The sequence below is a fragment of the Amblyomma americanum genome, chromosome 10, assembly GCF_052857255.1.
Source record: "Amblyomma americanum isolate KBUSLIRL-KWMA chromosome 10, ASM5285725v1, whole genome shotgun sequence".
Taxonomy (NCBI): domain Eukaryota; kingdom Metazoa; phylum Arthropoda; class Arachnida; order Ixodida; family Ixodidae; genus Amblyomma; species Amblyomma americanum.
Genome location: NC_135506.1, coordinates 148868151 through 148880308, shown reverse-complemented (window position 1 = coordinate 148880308; position 12158 = coordinate 148868151). Strand labels below are relative to the sequence as shown.

The following is a 12158-nucleotide window of genomic DNA, read 5'->3' as shown; positions in this document are numbered from 1 at the left end:
AAAGACATACAAGACCAAACATATATATCATTGTGCAGAGTGGCAAACTTGATGCCATTTAGCCCAAAATATGTTTTCAATAAAGTGATTATAATTATTAATAGAACAACTGACCGAGTGAAACCATAACAGGGATGAACAAGGAAGTTGTTAATATTCTGGCAGAAAATAAAAGAAGAAAATGGATCTGGCCAGGGCATACAATGCAGAGAATGAATCACCAATGGTATCTTAGGGCAACAGAATGAATGTGATGGATTTTAATGGCACAAGGGCATCTGTGGCCAAAGAGTGCCTTAGCACAAGTTAATTTCGTCTACTCAAGGTGAAATCAGAGACCCATTTCCCAAGCATTTCATTCCAGATAAGCGGAGCACCACGCCGGGAAACAGCTTGTGCATTGTATCGCAACAAAATGAATTTCACTTTAAGGAAAATATAGCAGGAGATAGCTGATTATAAGCTCACTAGATAAGATTAGGTGATTTCTGATAGTGTGGCATGTAGCTGGTGCAAGACACAGATAATTAAACTGGAAAAGGCCATTGTCCTGAGGTGAATGTAAACTAAGCAATGAGGATAATGAAATTCGCTACACTAGAGCTGTTAAGAATCAGCTCAAGTTCCATGCTTCAAGATGATGCAAGTTTGCTCAGTGAAAAAAAAATTATAAGTTCACCCAAGAATTGGTATCTTGGTGGTATCAGGCTGCAGGTGCAGATGAATTAATCCTGCCTCAGAGAAGAGCTACATAGAGCACAAAACATTTTAGGCCAGTCCTACACTGACAGCTGTTAATAACTATTTTAAAACTGTTTTTCATTGCACAAACAATAATACCGAGTTTGTGTTGGTCATGTGATTATGTTACTGAGGCTCTCCTAAAAATTCTAGCCAGAGCTAAAATACAAGCTGTCTCAACTAAGTTTTTATACCAACAATGAGAACATAAACACATGCAGATTATTCAAGTAGAAGTTTTATTCTTCATGACGTGCCCTACAAATTTTAAATTATACTGAAAAGTAATAGAGTGGAGTGCTTGTGCCAAAAATACTAAACCTCAACAACAAAGAGAACACAAGATAAAGGCAACAACATATTGCCCAAAATTTGAATGTTTGACAGAACAAATATGAAAAGAAAACCTCTCCACAACTGGAACAGCGTGATACCGAGCACACATTTGAAAATTGTTTCATCCAAATCCCCAGTCTGGTGCTCCAGCACTCTTCAGCCAGCATGTCATGAAATGTACCATAGTTCTGGTAGCTGTAAAGAGTATACAGCTGATCCGGCATTTTGATATGTGAACAGTAACCCTCAATGACCACCAGGCTGAATACTTTCAAGAGGCTGTTCTAGTAACAAGACTGCAGTGAAACACTTAGCAAGTTATGCTGGGGTAATAATGCAAACCGTTAATCTGAGAGTTTGCTACCACGCAACTCTGTAGTAACTCCTAAAGTGTTGCAATCGAATGAAAAAAAGGACTGCCTATTATATAAACAAAAGTCAAGAGGCTGCAATTCAAGGCCACGACAGAAGTGCTGCAATACAGCAATAGCGATACAATGTACACTTTAAGCAACACAATGAAACATGATCTTTTATCCTTAATTATCAGAATTTAAATATTTATTTTCCTTGCTTTCTTGCAAAATTAAGTTTAGATCGTGAAAGCGCTCAAAAAGACAAGGATACAGAAAGAGATTTCCACACAGTGCGCTTGCTTCCAGTGTCTTTTTGAGCACATCCACTATCTAAACATGGTAACCCAACTAGTCTAAATGCTGTCGTTATTCCAAAATTAAGCCTTTCACAAAGTGGGAGCCCTTTTCCCCATACAAGGTGCACCATAACTAATCCAACACTTTTTTCATGATATGTTTTCTCTGAGAATAAACACTGTTTGAAGATTTTGCAATAGTACTTGTCTTTTCGATTCTACGAATGTATCATGCAAGTGTTCAATGAAATGACAATCTGCCTATCTTGATCATTGCTCAAAATCAGGGTATAATGCACCATGAAGGGCAGGCTCTGCTTGATTTTTGTTTTCCTAACGAAGCATGTACGTGCAACCCTTCTGCTGGCTTGTATGCAGCAGGTTTGTCTAGCTAGGCGAACTGTGGTTTTGCTATAAAGATGAAATGGTACTTTGGAAGTGAATGGTTTTCTAAAATGCATTTAACATACATACCGGCGCTTTAACAGCACCTGGTGTAAGCAACATCAGTGGGGGGACCGCAGGAGTGGCCTAGTGGTCCGAGCATCTGCCTCGCAAGCAGGAGGTGCGGAGTTCGATCCCCAGTGCCACCGGGTAACCAGCGGTGATACAATGGGTCGTTTCAATGGCCAGTTTAAAACTTGAAATAACCATGCTGCAATATATACAAAAAATGATTTGTGTGCTCTCTCTTACATGACATAGTTAATCATATCATAGTGTTGGTAGTACACAAAATGCATGTGTGGAACATATTTTGTTCACATCTTACCTGCTATGTGCTGTTATGGCATGTTATGTGCTGGGAAAGCAACAGGTAGTGAGCAATGTTGTGTTGCAGCCTTTTTTCTGGTGGAATTTGAATCATGTGAGGTGCAGCTGAAAGAAATTGTTTCATACATAAGTATATTTCATGTAACACAACAAAAAGTGCACAGCCCCATCATGAGTTGTGGTTTAAACTAACACCGAGCTTTTTACTACTCTATTTAACATATGATGCAAGTCAGTGATGCTGGAGGCACAAAACTAAATACTGTGAGGTAACAAGAGCTAATATGGACAATCATGCCTTTAAGAGATATTGTCAATATATATTTTCTTGAATGAACTAAAGTTATCCTTAGAAGCATTCAGAGGAAGATAATTTTGCTAAATGCCTTTTGCCAGAATAGGCCTTTTATGAACCAGTTGCAAATGAAAAGAATAACTTTAAGTAAGACCATGCTATGCATGCTCTAACGCCAAAGTAGTTGCATACAAGCAGTATACTATGCCCCTAGTTTTATGGTGGGCCTGTACTGCACAATTTTCATGCAAGGTAGTGGAAAGTATGTGCCATGAAACAGACCTCTGCTTGCTGAAACTGGCAAATAAGTACTGGGTTTTTAAGGCAGGAAAGAAGTTACATAGTTCCTTCTGCAGGTTTTGAACTTCAGGTTAGTTATTTGAAAAATATCAATCCCTGAACTGCAATGATTGAAGTTTTTAGCAAATAACATTTCCATTGTAACAGTGGAAACTCTCTTTTATTTGAGGAACGACTTTTCAAAAGCCTGCGTTTCATGGTGGCTGTCAAGTAGCCCTGATAAAGAGAAACCAGTCACGACACACAACCAAGCCCCCGTAGCACATTTTCAACTATACCCTCATGATATAGCTTTAAAGTAAGTGTTAAGCAATACAAATACAAATCCCTTGATTTCCTTCATGATTTATCACTGGTGTATTCATACAAAGATAACCGTACAAGATGTGGAGTGCATGGTACAGAGAGAGTAGGCGGATGGTTTTTTGACACTCAAAAAGTGAACAAGGGAAGGAAAAATCTCAGGGTGCTTGCCGTTTCGACAAGACAACTTGTTTTCGTCTGGGGTCAACACATACAGAGGAAACTTAGAATCAAGTACAGGGTTGTCCACTCTTAGTGCGAACACGCGAGCACATGGCTGTGCTCTTTGGGCCACTGTGTCTGACATTGCCACACATCGAAGTGTAACATGACACGAAGCACCACATCCAGGTGCATCTCCTCTTGCGCCATTTTGCAGCGATGAGTGGCTGCGCCGCACACAGTGAACCTCTAAAGAGTGCGGCCATGCGCTCACATGTTTGCACTAAATGTGGCCAGCTCTGTACTTTCCGGAATTGGCATAATTATTTGAAAAGGCCTTGCACATGGTCAGAGTTTTCCCAACCCATAATTTCCCCCTCCTTTTCTGCTTTCTTTAATTTATCGTTATACTTTAACCTTATGCCCTGCACCTCCTGACATCACTTCTCGGAACCTTGGCTGCCATACTCCTCCCCCTCCCCCTTCTTTTTGCCTTTTCTCCGAACCTGCCCTCATTTTCTCTTTTTCCTTCAAATTATTTTGCCCCCCCCCCCCTGGTATTTTATTCTGCCATGCTGCTTAATTCCTTTATCCTAGTTTTTCAGGAAAAGGCAGCCAGCCATACCAAGCCACCTGTTGCGGCTGGACATAAAGCCATTCAAGCCCACTATCCACACTCCATACCCCGAGATTCGTTTCTACTGAATTGGGCTTTTTTGTTTTCACAGTTTTGCAGGTCAACTGGTTAATCTTCTTTAGCAGCTATCATGCCTGGTCAAGGTTCACGCTCCCCATCGTAACGCCCTTCCCATATCGCATCCTCGTCCCACACAACAGGCCTTTCGCCTCGAAGTGAAAACCTTATTTAAACCCCACCAATGATGAACACTTTGCCAGACAAAGACAAGTCCTCTTGTCGAAACGTCGGCAAGCACCCTGAGGCTTTTCCCTTCCTTATTCAGTTTGTGAGATACCAGGGACAGGTGTTCAAGCAGCCATACCACACTAATACCCCTGTCACACGGGCACCGCGAAGGCCTTTGAGAATCATATCCAAAGGCGTAAGGAGTGCAGCTACCCGGTACAAATGTTGCGCCTTTGTCGCTAAGGGCCTTGGAGGCGAAGGCGCTCAACCGAGACCTTCGGAGCCCGAAGATGCGGCATTCGAGAAGCTGTGATCGCAGTTCTATCCAAAGTCAAAAAGTAAAAGCAATAAAAAAAATATAATAATGTTTGAAAACATTTTTTTCAAATACGAAAGGTGTGTCTGGCTTTGGTTTTTGTACGGGTGTTTATGTTTTATGTTCAAATTTCAAGACAGTGAAAGTGTTGCGGCAACACCGAGCGCCCATGGTGGCCAAGGCAATACACGTACAAAACCTGCTCCTGCTGATGAGAGTAGCTGTTGCAGTACTTTTAAGGAAGCAATCAGAATAAAAAAATTGTCAAAGCTCAATGAATGAACAGAATACACCACTTTAATTTTAGAACACTCACTTCAGCCACCTCGAGTATAGCAGCGGGTGCTAAGCCTGAACGACTTTCACCTTTGGGCTGCACCGTGTAGCTGCATCGCTGCTCCTTTAAGCTTTCGCTCCTTTGGTGAAAAATGGTGCCTTTGCTGGAAAGGCCTTCGAGGAATGCCATGTGACAGGGGTATAAAGTACATTTTTTACTGACACGAAAGACTCAGTGCCTTTAGTTCTGACAACATTCTGAATCATGCTTTGGTGGCTTAGCATATCAAAATACTGGACATGACAAAATCAGCTAATTAGTGAGGGCTATTATTTGCTATAGGTAAAATTATAACATTTTCCTAAAATAATGAAAAGAAACCACCAGCACTGACATCAATGTACAATTTGACTAACATACTGACATGACAATATAGTTACACGTAAATTCCCTTTTCGCACTTCAAAACTGCATGCATTATTTCTAGAAAGTGGGAGAATGGAAGCTCATACATAGTGCCAAAGAAAAGAGTGCATAATAGTACCACTTATGAGGTGTTTATCGGCAACTGCAATGAGCAAGGCTATGTTAGAGTTATGTGTCTTACGAGCGCATGCACTTGGGAGGTGATAGCAGCTGTGGACGCAGCTGTCCATCGCAGTTTTGAGTCTGTCGAGATAACACATGGGGTAAGGTATTCCCTGTTTTGCTGCCGAAGGCAAAACCGTCAGCGAGTGGAGTTGCCTTGCTATTCACTGTCAATATCTACTGCTCAAAGTAAAGGAAACTAGGGCAGAAAACATACAGCATTTCATATTATGCTTTGGCCAAATGCAGTGAGAATGAAACAGACTAGACTTGTCTTATGACGTTTGCACTCTTTACTTTGCACCAGAGGAAAATAAATTTATGTACAGTTGACCTACTGCTTGCCACAGTCCTGGAGGAAATGAATCCAGGTCTCAGAAATTCTACCGAGAGAATACTGATGCTGCATGTGCATTTCTCTGAACTGTTCTGAAATATGCAGAAGTTACCAATTTTTTTACTACCTGATTACATACTGTAATCTTTGCAAGGAATATGAGATTAACGGACTGGGAAAAAATGTCAGGAGTGGTACCTTTGGTACTGGGCACTTGGACAAACAAATGACCCACTGGGCGTCCCCAGGAGCTCTGCTACCAGGCACCCCTAGCAACAGTAGTCAATTTTCCAGATCCAAAGGAGCCATGCGAATGATTGCCGAAAACCCAAGTTTAAGGACAGCAGATGCATGAACACAAAACAGTTTTCCAACTTTGTTTCAGTGTGATAAATGGTTTCAAATCTCTAGACTATATCTGGTAGTACACAAATTATCAGAACACCATCTCCCGCTCAGAATCATCTCAAAACACATTCGACACGCAGTACCAACATGGACAGTTCGTGCTTAATTGAATCCAAAAGTTTACGCTGATCGACCAATATTACTCTAAATAGAGACAGAAAGCGCATGCACGTTGTACTGATGTTATCGTGAACATAACATGCGACGAGACGCAGGGTTACAATACAAACAAAAAACCGCTTTCAAAATTTGAGAACAAAAGGCTCACCTTCTCACAAGTTCGCCAAACCGGAGACGTTGCCGAGTGGCTGCCGCCAAAGTCACTCGCAATATATAATAATAATTGGTTTTTGGTGGAAAGGAAATGGCGCAGTATCTGTCTCATATATCGTTGGACACCTGAACCGCGCCGTAAGGGAAGGGATAAAGGAGGGAGTGAAAGAAGAGAGGAACAAATAGGTCCGTAGTGGAGGGCTTCGGAATAATTTCGACCACCTGGGGATCTTTAACGTGCACTGACATCGCACAGCACACGGGCGCCTTAGCGTTTTTCCTCCATAAAAACGCAGCCGCCGCGACTCGCAATGCACAGAAACAATAAAAATGCAGTGCCGCTGACTTTCCTTGAGCAATTCCAGTCGATTGAACTTCCAACTGTTCGCACCGACTACCTCTGCAAGCATGTCTAAAAGTTAGCGGCGCAGCCACGCCATTTGCAATTTACGGAGATACACGGGAAATTCATAGCGCCATTCGCGTATTCGTGCTCAAGCTCACGTCGCTGATGTCGCAAAGGCGCACAACGGCAAAAACATATAAGATGTATTTAATTTTACGGTAGCTTTTTTAGCTGACAACCTGAATCGTTTGATATATTGTTTTTTCTTTTCGTTGCATGAACGTTATTACCACCAGCGGCAGCGCAGCTTGGCCATGGCTAGCCATGGCGAAGTCGAAGCGCTAGCCGAGCCCGCAGTCGGAAACATGTGCGCAGTTAGCGCAGTGTGGAGTTGAATGAACAGGCGCTATGGAATGGGTTTTTGTTCTTCCGTGTTCGCTGCGTGCGTCCTGCGCGTTGTGTGTCTTTAGTATGTGTGTGTGTATGTTTGTGGCCGGAACGCTGCATTGGAGTGTACATACAACAGCTCGCTGTCCCGTGCGGCATCGGTGCGTAGTAAAACGATCATGCAGAATGTGCGCTACAATTCCAGTGGCCCTGCACGAAAGAGGAGACTTGAAGCCGACGGAAAAGCTGCTCTCCCTCGTGGGACTGCAAGAATCTGGCGAGTAACAGTCGACGCGCGTTTCGGTGGATGATTCCGTTTACCACGCCAAAAAATTCAGCACTGGCCAACAGCAATGATGAACTGCTGCTGCATCATCACCTGTGTGATGTTTGTGACAAGCTTGTTGGATGTGAACGTGGCCATGAATGGTATTCGCCGAGCAGTGGCCCTCAGGGCGTGGCACCAGTGGATACCTGAAGACGATTACTGTTTGCCCGCGCCCTGGCGCCTCGCATTCACCCTTTTTCATTTTTTTTAGCGAGGGGGTGGGGGAATTACCGTCTGCTCAAATTTAATGTCACTAATATTTTGAGCTTATTTTCTAAACGGGTGCCGTGGTGGCACTGTAAGCAATGCATTTACTGGGCAGAAGTTTATTTTATGTTGTGTTGGCACAAGGTTAATGATTGTCATTGTACTGTGGTGCGATGTTCAAACAAAACACATAATTGTACACTCACTTTGAAGAATGTATAATGAGGTAATAAATTACTGAGCAGCGAGTATGCACTGTGGTAAATGCGACGAACGTTATTGAATTACTTCACACTTGTCATGTTCTGTTGTCGTTAGTGATTACGTATGCCTTGGTGTCTGCTGCTTTCCAGTGTAGGGGTCGAGAGGCATGTCGAGCTCCACTTAGCAGCTTTTTTTCCTTCCACTCTCTACTGGCCAACGTGGTAAAATAAACTCAACATAATGCGTGATTGCTCAGACCTAGATTAGACTACCATTTCACTTATTTACTCTCAGGGCCAATTGGCATCGAAGAGAGGAGAGCGACTAACATAAATACATGTGTAGGCAGATTAATTAAAATGATTATACACAGCATACTTGAAGGCATTGGATGCAGTGGTGGACATGACGAAGGCAGAGAAGATGTGACAGCTGGAAACGTAGAAAAGTGGAGATCTGCGTGAGTTTGTACGCGACTTAAGGTGAACGCTAGCAAAAAATTAAGAAGGCGCAGAAGACTGAGGCCAGAGTTAAAACTGTAGTTTAACAGAGGAAAGCACCTCCCAGCAAGCCAAAATGTGCACATGCAAGCAGTTATGTGAACACGCAACATAGAAAATGAAACTCCTTTTTGGACAGAAGGAAAGCTAAGGCACATTGCTTATTGTGATGTTGCTTAAAAAGTTGGTGTCTAGTTGTTACCCTTCATATCTGGTCCTTCCACACCCAGCAACTGAAATGCCATCAAAAAGGAGCATCTCCAAGCACTCTAATTACATGGGAGGTACACATCGCCAGATGTCAGAGGCTTGGCGTCTCATCTTGCAGACTAGCTAGTTTGGCAGATTTAAACTTTACTGCATGTAAGAGGCATGCGGTAGCCTTGAAGGGGAGTATTTCATAAGTGTTACAGCATATTGTACAGTGCTGGCATGCTTCATTATTTACATCACAGTAATATGCTAGCACAGGCTGGAAAGTGTAAGTGAACAGAAAAAAACAATGTTCATGCCATATCTTAGCCACATTCTTAGTATTGTATAAAAAGTGCAAATAAGGAATTCCTCATTTTTTGTCAGCTTTTTCTTTCTGTGCATTGATTTTTTGCAACTTAGCAAGGTTCTACAGTCTTGTGTGCCTATCGGCAGGCCCCTTGTTTGTCAAAGGTACCGAGTACATAATGGGTCATGTCAGTGCAAGCTAAGTAAACGATGGATAGAAAATTCGTGCTTTCAGAGTATTTGCAGAAAAAACTGCTATTATTTCCTACTCAGGATGGGGGAACAGCATCGATGGTGCACATCCTCCTTGTCACTGCAGCAATTATGGCTGCTCGCTGCTTTTTGGTGGGGTTTCATTTATCTGCAGGAAGAGCAGGCATGAATGGGCGGCAATAGGTACCTACTAAATTAAACATTGCATTGAGCAATATGTTGTTGTGTCGGTGCTTTTGTTATCCATGAAGGAGTTGGTGTTTTGATTAATGGTTGTGTAGCAAAGATGTAACTGCTACATTGCACTGCATTCACAGATTTGTTTGCCCATGCTTTTGGTTTACTCAGTTGTTTATTTCCTTACCAAATGGCAGATGGAAATTCAGCTTTCAACTTGTGCACTTTCATCATGTTTGCAATGTACTTTCAGCTGGTGTTCAGTTTCACTTTGGAGAAGTTGTCCAACCATTGTCTGTGTCTAAATGTTTTCTAACAGTTGACCTCATTACGCAGCATTTCTCACAGAAAGCAAATGTTGCAGTAACATTTTTATTAAATGTTACTCTATCATGTGGCTAGCAATGTAGCGAAAAATATTTTCATCAAGTCAGCTTTTAACATTATAGCAAATTAAGGCCTTTGTTATTTAACGTTGCTCACAATTTGTACCAATCACTCAACCTTGAAGCAACGTAATGCGTTATCACCCTTCCTCGGCTCTTCATTGTGTTAATCACATTAGACATGCTCACGGTCGTTCGCCATGCTAGTTTGCGGACATTGTTGGCTAAGAGTAAACCAGACAAATAAAAAATCGGACGTCATGTGATGCCTATAGTCCGCGGGCCAGCAGTTCATCGTGTAAAAGTGGCGTCACATCATAAGCATCTTCTGTTTTTGCTGCCTTTAAGCAAGTTATTAGTGCGGTTGGTGCAACACATAGTCGATGGGGTCAACCGTCCTGTCGTGTTAAGTTTTGATCCCTTAAACTGAATGTTTAGTATTTTCCCCTGCAACGACTACAGAGGAACACGGACGTTTCCTTCAATACTGGACTGAATATACGGTCATTCCCTACGTTTCATTGAAAGCAGAAGTGGTTCTGTATTTAAAACGTACATAGTCTACGTTATAGGTACGGAATTTTTTTACAGTGTAGCCAACCGTGTCAGCACATCCCTAGCTGAGAGACCAATACTTCAGAGTATTTCTGTGCAAACTTTTTTTCCTTCATGTCATAACATATTGCCTGAAATCGTTCGTATGTTCTTGAGAGTGCGAATGCAAATCTTTGTTCGAACTGAGGCTTCTGTGAGGGCACTTAACGTGGCCAGTAGCAAGTGTGGAAGCAAAAGTGTCGGTATGCATGCTGCGGTATCCGGAATACGGTAAAATGTGGGAGCATTTGCTACTGGTGTACATGGCAGCAATACAGCGCGTGTCATCAGCCAGGCTTATACAAGCAATAAAGGCAGTATCTATAAGGACTTATGCGCATTTGCTGTCCTTAGGCCAATCCGTCGCATTTCTACATTAAGGGACCTAATATTATATTAATATGACGCTTTCATTTCTTCGCCGACTGGAATGCTTTTCTGTGTTGCCTGAATGTATTCTAGTATTATATGTCATATTTTTATATAGATATTCAAATTCTTTGCGTGATAATCTTGTTTATTTCATTTGCTTTACATGACTGTTATCGCGCGGCTTTCTGTTGTATCACCTGTCCAAAACATTGTCAGCCTACAAATCAACTGCTTCGTTTCCTTCAGTCATGTTATGTTGTTAAAATTTAACGTTGCCTTCATCTGGTGCGCTATTGTGAATAATATTTGGTCCTCTTTCACGCATATCGTCTAGAGGCTAACACCATCCAATGTTTCATGTTACTGGGTTCAAGCTTATGCTACTTCTAATCGGCGGTTAATGCCAATATTTTCATTTTCCGAACTGTGTACCATCATGGATTTCTACTGTATGCTTCCCGTGTAACGTGTAACGTTACAGGAGCCACCTGAAATAAAAATGGCATCTGGCCGGATATGTATTGGTGTGTCACAGCGGCTGTGTATTCTATGCTCCAGACCTGTACTCTGGGTCTGAAAATTGATTTGGGGTGGCACGATTTTTTCAATAAGCAGCTGAAAGAACTGACAAAACCCTGCCGCCCTCTCAGATCTATGGTTATGGCTGCGGCTGTCAGGTTTTCCAGCTCTTACGAAACAGCTTTATTGGCGAATTGCAAAAAGGAATGACATCTGGGCGCCACAGATTGGAAGAATAATATGAAAAGAAGCACAAAAACTTCGCGAAAATAAGCTTTGATCATCTTCTTACCTTGCTATGGATCTTAAGAGCGATGAAGGCCTTCGTATGACCGCCGCGAGTGCGAAAGCCTACCGCGAAGGTCTACCGGCACGTGAGGAAATAGTCAGCAAAGATGCCTTTTAAGGCTGACTTTCATTCGCCATAGGCGAAATCTTTACAATTTACATTTAAATATGCTATCAAAATAACGTCGGATTCTGTAACTCCGTGTTTCTAAAACAGTACGAATTGTTTCCTTCAAGCTGACTCAGTCACAGAATGGCTAGATCCTTTCTTATCGTCCTTTACAGCGCTGAATATTGAATCACCACGGGTGTCTGAAGCACTAACTGAATGCATTCGATGGGCTACACTGAATAAGTCACAGAGAGAGCATCACGTACCTTCCCATCTCTTAATCTAGTCATCCGTTGGCGTCAGCAATCTTTCATAAATTTCAAGCCAAACCCTTGGCTACGGTCACATCTACAGTAGTCAACAAAAATATATCTCTCTTGACTGCACGAAAACACTA

At 42.2% G+C, this 12158-nt stretch overlaps 1 protein-coding gene and 1 long non-coding RNA gene across 3 annotated transcripts in view; both read right to left on the bottom strand.

The window, feature by feature from the left end:
- The window catches only part of LOC144106669 (uncharacterized), a 34083-nt gene extending 22719 nt beyond the window's left edge, over nucleotides 1-11364 (bottom strand). Inside the window, exons 1-4 of one of the 2 annotated variants that reach the window (XR_013309088.1) lie at nucleotides 6623-11364; nucleotides 6145-6215; nucleotides 2502-2608; nucleotides 2204-2384 (exon numbers count right to left, since the gene is read on the bottom strand). This is a non-coding gene — a long non-coding RNA (uncharacterized LOC144106669). Of the gene's footprint in view, nucleotides 1-2203; nucleotides 2385-2501; nucleotides 2609-6144 lie in introns of both variants that reach the window. The other variant, XR_013309087.1, reaches the window with a different exon arrangement.
- LOC144106297 (putative thiopurine S-methyltransferase) overlaps nucleotides 1-12158 on the bottom strand; it is a 452029-nt gene that overhangs the window by 84217 nt on the left and 355654 nt on the right. The window lies entirely within an intron of this gene.